At 38.7% G+C, this 7,188-nt stretch overlaps 1 protein-coding gene across 2 annotated transcripts in view; it reads right to left on the reverse strand.

Moving 5' to 3' along the window:
• LOC146462760 (uncharacterized) overlaps nt 1-2,358 on the reverse strand; it is a 121,632-nt gene extending 119,274 nt beyond the window's left edge. The window contains exon 1 of one of the 2 annotated variants that reach the window (XM_085085230.1): nt 2,285-2,358. The gene's annotated coding sequence lies outside the window, so the exon portion shown is untranslated. Of the gene's footprint in view, nt 1-1,127; nt 1,206-2,284 lie in introns of those variants that run through there. The other variant, XM_085085233.1, reaches the window with a different exon arrangement.
• Nucleotides 2,359-7,188: the final 4,830 nt, after the last annotated feature.

The raw sequence follows: 7,188 nt of genomic DNA on the forward strand, positions 1-7,188 counted from the left end.
TACACGCGACTAAAACACTGCTAAAAGCCAACATTTGAGTAAAGAGGAATCTTGTTAAACAAACTGTTTATTCTGCGGAAAGCTTTGACCCCGGGGCGTTGAATGGACTCGAGCTCTTTTAAAAATATCCACAGCCAAGTTTTAACACCCTCTGCTGAATAGTCTCTTCCAATTTTGCAGAAGAAGACATGTTCCCTTGTTTCACAATCATAAGACATTCAACCACATCAACTAAAAACTATGTCCACGAAAAGATACTACAGCATAGCTGTGGGACAATTATCACTATCACTTAATATAATTATTACAATAATTTGTAGGTGTTTTAATGTACATATATCTCTACCTGTGGGAAAATATATATCTGAAGTGAACAGAAATGACACTGTACAAGTTCTCAAGAAAATTTTCGAAGACAAACCATGCTGATGGCAGCTTGGTCTCGCTGAAATCCTCAGAAACATGCTTGAAAACATTCAGCAAACAAAGCTCCTAATGTATTTCCTCCAACAAGGAATAGTTACTCACGTTCTTTGCGGCTCATCATTTCGTCTTCAGAGTTCGACAGGTCTGCATTAGATCACTATTTGAATTGAATTGTATTTTTCATTGTTTCAAGCCAAGTTTAACTTTTCCAGATAAGCAAAAATAATTGATCGTATGTCTTTCGTTCACAATGTAAGAAATATGGAACAACAGAAGAGTCTACATTGGCCGGCCATGTGTTGAAATCGACAAAATTCTTCACACTGGCAAATGTTGACTGAGACTTCTTGCGCGACCTTTGTAAGTCAGTAATTTGCGGCTGGCTATTTTACGGCGTGTTGTTTATCAAAAGCATTACTCCGCAGCGCAGGGGTAATTGAAGAAAGTAACTGCTAACTTTGCAGGGAAATACTTATTCATCCGCTCCATTTGCAGCACTAGACAATTCAAATACTCGGAGATCCTTAGATCTGAAAGCCTTATAACAAATGAAGGAAAGTGATTGTCGTCAGCGATCGTTGGTCGAAACAAACCGAAAGCGGTCTTGAAAATATAAAGTAGTACCTTTTTAATAGCGGAAGTTGAATGTGTGTGGCTTTCGTCAGTTTTTTAACTTCAAACATTCTAAATTATTAACCTACCTTTCTTTGGAGTGGATGTTTTCTGAATTAATCCGTAAAAGTTACAGAAGGGGGCCTGTGAAGTTCATGATATGGCCACTCTGATAGAAGGTAAATGATAAAATGCCTTGACTCATTGGGCCTCATTAAACTAACAGGAGGTCACGGGCTTTGTAGGTTAGTCTTGTGTTACTGTGTTTGCTCGTCGCATTATTATTGGTGTATAATTTCGCTGTTCTATTGTTCCATTGGCCCTCAAATAACTGGCATCTAGATCTTGACAGATAGCGACAAATGGCAAACTTTATGAGTTATGTGCAACAAGAATTCTGTTTGGATAATCAAGGAGGAACATGCGAGCGCAAATACACAGACTTTCTTAAACTCTTCCAGCAACCAGAACGAAAAGACTATAAGAAACTTACACTCGCGGAAGAGAGATGTTTATTCAGCCGAAACCAGTGAGATTGATGCTTACGCAAAAATTTGTCACGCTCCACACAAGAACAATGAAGTCTATACAAGCTCAAGGACTCGTATACGTTGTACATCTCGTACACGGAATCTGGAGAACATCACCCTTTATACGGAAATCAAAGCCACGAGATTGTAATCAGAACAATGTGATAGGTCTCAAAAACCGCCGATTGCCTGTCTAAAGTCGTGAGAAATCGAATCGCTATGGTCTGTTTCCCAGCTCCCTAATTTACGTTTCCCTCGATATATAAAAAATATTTCAGCTTTTAGAAGGCTTGCCTTCCACTACTATACTAAAAAATGTACAATGAGCACAGACAGTGTCTATCACGCCCTTATTGTAACATTCGAATCATTGAAGGTTGTGGTCATTCCTCCACACGCCATTCAGGAGGTCAGCGCCAGCAATTGTTTGTTAGTGTACTGTGTGCGTGCGATTGCTCGTCTCGGCAGTAAACAAGCTCATGTATACACTTTGTGCGCGTATTTTTCCCCTTTCTTCCTCAGCAGCAGTGAAAAGTGACCTGGCAAATCCCTAGACGCACGATATCAGACCCGTTATGCTATAAGATCGACGGCTAGTTATTTGTATGTTGGACGAAACAAACCGAAAGTGCTGAAAATGTGTCTGTAACTAAACCAGAAGTGGAAAGTCACGAAAGCGTGTACATTTCTTCGAGAATTCTAGACTGTTAACAAACCTTGTCTTGCAATGTCTTCTCCCTTGAATCAATCAAAGTTTACATAATAAAATTTATCAAGGACGACTGGCGAAATTCATGGTACGAGTGTCGTAAAACGTAAATGACAAAATTCCCAGTATTTAGTGCCTTATAAATGAGAGACCACATGACTGTAGAGCCAGTCACGTGTAGAACGTCGTATTGTTTGAAGATTAAGTGCTGTACTTGTTTCTCATTGGTCCTAAAATAATAGGGTTACTGACAGAAAGGATTCAACATAAGTAATAAATATAGCATTTTGCTTTCTCATTTCATCCTTGTCTCTCATTTCGTGCGGTCTCTAAAAATACCATCCAGTATTTCAGACCGCAAGATTAAGAATACGCACCCAAACTCGTGGGAAATTCAGGCTTGCCGCGAGCCATACAGCGAAAAAACTACAAACCTGTTAACAGGCCCACAAGTGCAGAGTATAGGGCGAAAAGAATTGGCGAGCGGAGAAAAAGGACCTGTTTCACGGGCTAAAAAACTACTTGGTGCTTGGGCCTGAAAGAGGGATTTTTATTCTGTTCAGTTGTTTCCTTCGGGGAACTTGAACTTTTTCAATTGTGTTACTCTATTATTGTGTGTTCCTTGTAGCGGAAATTGACTGCATGTGAAGTGCAAACTGAAAGCAAAGTTGAATTAATTTCCCCAAATTTCAATTAATCGTATTGACGCACATAAACTAAGATATAAGCTGACATCTAGCGTTTGTTCGCCTTCAATTTGCAACTAAAAAGATTAGTTTGAAATTCGGAGCAATTTACAAGTACTTCTCAGGCTGATTTAGATCAAAGGCGACCCTAACCCTAACAACAATGTCATTTGACCTCATTTGACTGCAGACAGATTAATTGACGATTCTTTGTCGTCTTTAACTACATTTAATAAAGACTTAGCATTTCAGAGTGTAAATTCACAGAAGATCTTAGCCTCTTCCAGAGTACACGCGACTAAAACACTGCTAAAAGCCAACATTTGAGTAAAGAGAAATCTTGTTTAACAAACTATTTATTCTGCGGAAAGCTGCGCGTTGACCCCGGGGCGTTGAATAGACTCGAGCTCTTTAAAAATATCCACAGCCAAGTTTTAACACCCTCTGCTGAATAGTCTCTTCTAATTTTGCAGGAGAAGACATGTTCCCTTGTTTCACAATCATAAAACATTCAACCACATCAATTAGAAAACTATGTCCACCAAAAAATACCCCTGCATAGCTGTGGGACAATTATCACTATCACTTAATATAATTATTACAGTAATTTGTAGGTGTTTCAATTAACATATAAATCTTTACCTGTGGGAAAATATATGTCAGAAGTGAACAGAAATGATACTGTACAAGTTTTCAAGAAAATTTTCAAAGACAAACCATGCTGATTGCAGCTTGGTCTCGCTGAAATCCTCAGAAACATGCTTGAAAACATTCAGCAAACAAAGCTCCTAATGTATTTCCTCCAACAAGGAATAGTTAGTTACTCACGTTCTTTGCGGCTCATTTTCGTCCTCAGAATTCGACAGGTCTGCGTTCGATCACATTCGAATTGAATTGTATTTTCCAGTGTTCCAAGCCAAGAACTAGTTTGACTTTTCCAGATAAGCAAAATAATTGATCGTATGTCTTTCGTTGATAATGTCAGAAATATGGAACAACAGAAGAATCTCCATCAGCCGGCCATGTGTTGAAATCGACAAAATTCTTCACGGGTCTCTGTAAAACGAAGACCGGATGGCGGCGGATGGCGGATGGCGGATGGCGGATGATAAAATGCGGATGGAAAAATGCGGATGACAAAAAAATTAAAATAATAAATAAATTAATAAATCAATTAATCAGAGATTTCCCACATTTTTTTTCATGTATCGTCGGATCCGAAAAAAAAGAATTAACTTTCATCGAAGAAGACATACTTTATCATCGCTCCGTTCTACTTTTCAACTAAACATCACCACTACAGTACTTTTTTTCCCATCTTTATTAATAACTGACATTAAACAAAGAAAACTACACTAGTACCACTACAGTACTTGATGGACACACCACCCTACCCTACATAGTTACAATTTTGAACGGAGCGTTTGTACGTGCACAGCACGTGTTCAAAGGCTTGTTAGCGTGAGTTGAGCAATAGAAAGTGACGCTGATTTGGGCAATCCAACTTTTGTTTGGAAGAGGTGAGTTAAGTTAATGAATTAACTAAAGTTAATCGAATTCAACCTTTTTTTAATGTCAGGCAAATTCTGTTAACCTTTTTTTTGTGTACACTGTACATGTATAGTGAAAATGCTGGTCCAGCCCACGATGGTAGCGGCGCGAGTAAGACCTCGTTCGCGGAGTATAGAAGGTGAGTGTGTTCTTACAGCTTTTGCTTTGATACAGATTTCATTCATCCAGATTTCATTCATCCAATCTATCCAATCTGACGGAGATCGACCATAAGACACAAAGGATTTTAGGAAACTGCAAGGACAGCCTCTTTGCATGTACCGAAATTCACAGCTGCAAAGCACAGCTGCCACACTACAAAGCAACTTTTAAATTTGGCAATTTTCATACTTTTCATGAAAAATAGCTTATGCAAGTATTTGCAAAATGAGCAATTTGTGAACAGTAACGTAAATAGCTGTAAATGTAAAAAAAGGAAAGAAACCCAACAAATCGCAAAATCGACAGCCCGCAAAAAAAGAATTGCAAGATAAATTAGCACCTAAAAATAGTACCACACGTTCTTTGCAGCAAACCCCGTCAAAGGCCGCAGGATTTTTTTTTATCTTCAGTTAAACAGAAATAAAAAAAGCAAATCCATATTTTATGACAAATGTCTTTTTCTTGGTGTTTTAAGTTAAAATAATTCAGAATTTTCTTTAATAGAATCGAAGTAATCTTTTTATTTCATTCAACCTAAAAGGCTACCAGTGAGGGTTGAAGATGGGAATTTACTGAAGCGTGTCACGGCGTGGAAATCTAAGAAAAGCCTTAAATTGGTCATCCGTCCCAGAGATATTAATAAAGTACAGATCAGTTCGTAACTGAAGTATTCAAAATTTTGGGGACACTTTTTTCCTATACGACAACAAAACTAAATAGATTTTTCGCGATACTATAGACTGTATGCATTGTAACGTAATTACGTAAATGGTGCCAACAATAGCAAGAGAAACAAAAAAAGGCGCGTAGCTTGTCACTGCTTCCCCCTATTATTTTCATTTATTATTGATCCTCCCCTTTCAGCTTTCAAACACCCCGCCTACAAGCTCACCTCCCCTTTGAAATCCGTCACCTGACCACTTATCAGCTTTTCTGACACACCCACCTTAAGGCATAAAATAAAAATACAATAGCCCTTTTCCCTAAAAGTCCAATTCCCACCCCCACCCCCTTAAAGAGGCGGACACACTTGGCGATGTTTTTCGCCCAACCTGATGGGTTGGCTTTACTGGCGATTCGCAGTAATGACCGTAGAAAATCGCGGGTATGAGCACACTTGGCGAATGCCGGCGAATGTTATCGGCGTTTTCTGACATGCCAGATATCGGCGATTTTCTACGCCGATCGCGGCGATCGGCGAAAATCGCAATCGCTGCAACGGGCACAACTGGCGATTTTCGACGATCGCGGCGATCGGCGTAGAAAATCGCCAAGTGTTTCGCTGGCTTAATAGCTCGAACCCTTCTTATAAGCTTTAGAGGGTGATGTTTAAGAAAGCAGCTTTTTTGATACTCGACATAAAATTCCCTTTGTAAACGAGTAAGGTCCGCCCAAACGAATATTAACTATATCAAACATTTCTTGCTATGATTCCAGATAACACTCCCAAGAAAAAGAAACTCAAGGTTTGTAAAAGAAAAAATTATAATAAAACCACTATTTTGACCAAAAAAAAAATCATGTCACCTGTTACCAATACGTATGGATGCTAAGGCTTTTTTGGTTATGTGGGACCTGGGGAAGGATACATCCTGAAAAAGTTCGCAAGCTTCCAGGAAACAGCTAAAATAAATTGGAAACCGGTAAAAAGATTCAAAAAGTGAAAACTTAAAATCTAATTGGAAAAATGTGGTTGTTATAGTGATCGACAACAAGATGCATGTGTGATTTTGCCTTGACATATATATGCTTCGACATCTGGATTGGGTTAAAATGCTTATTTGGGATCAGCCAGTTAATCAATTCCACAAGGTTGTCTAAAGAATGCAAATTGACCTACTGCCATTACTCTAATATTTAATCAAGGTTGACAGTGGTGAAAGCGAGGGAAGTACGTGTACTGACGACACGGATAGTCATGACGAAAGTGATGTGGCAATAGATGAAGTAGATAGTTAAAGGTAAGACATTATCAAAAATTTGCAGCACGTTAATCGTGTTCACCGTCGTTGTTCTCTTTGTTGTTACTGTTCAAGTTGTTGCATTGAACTATAAAACTTATTGAGGTTATGCATACATTAAAATCAGTAAAAGCAGCTGAAAAACTGTTCACTACATTTTTTTTTTAGCCAATATAGTCTTTTCGTTTTAGTCTTTTCCATGGTTTAACTTATCCTTGAAGGTGCCCATATGTTTGGTGATGAGACGGGTAATATGTTTATGTAAGTTCAACTAGAAAGCTCCCCTTGAGAGTAATTTGGTTTTTGAAAATCCGTTTGTTTATTCTGTAGGTATATTCGCAGTCCATACAATAACAAGGAGGAAACGCCTGTCTTCAAATGGACAAATAAGCCGTTGTCACCTAGGGAAGGAGTACAAATCTTGTTGGCGCCATTACAGGAGGGCAAGTTCTGCAAAACCACACCTCGTGGCATTCGACATAATGTTACATTTTTAGTGGACAGGACGCATCTCAAACATGAGGACGACATCAAAAGTGATGATATGGGAG

The sequence above is a fragment of the Pavona decussata genome, unplaced genomic scaffold (assembly GCF_977016875.1).
Source record: "Pavona decussata unplaced genomic scaffold, jaPavDecu1.1 SCAFFOLD_185, whole genome shotgun sequence".
Taxonomy (NCBI): Eukaryota; Metazoa; Cnidaria; class Anthozoa; order Scleractinia; family Agariciidae; genus Pavona; species Pavona decussata.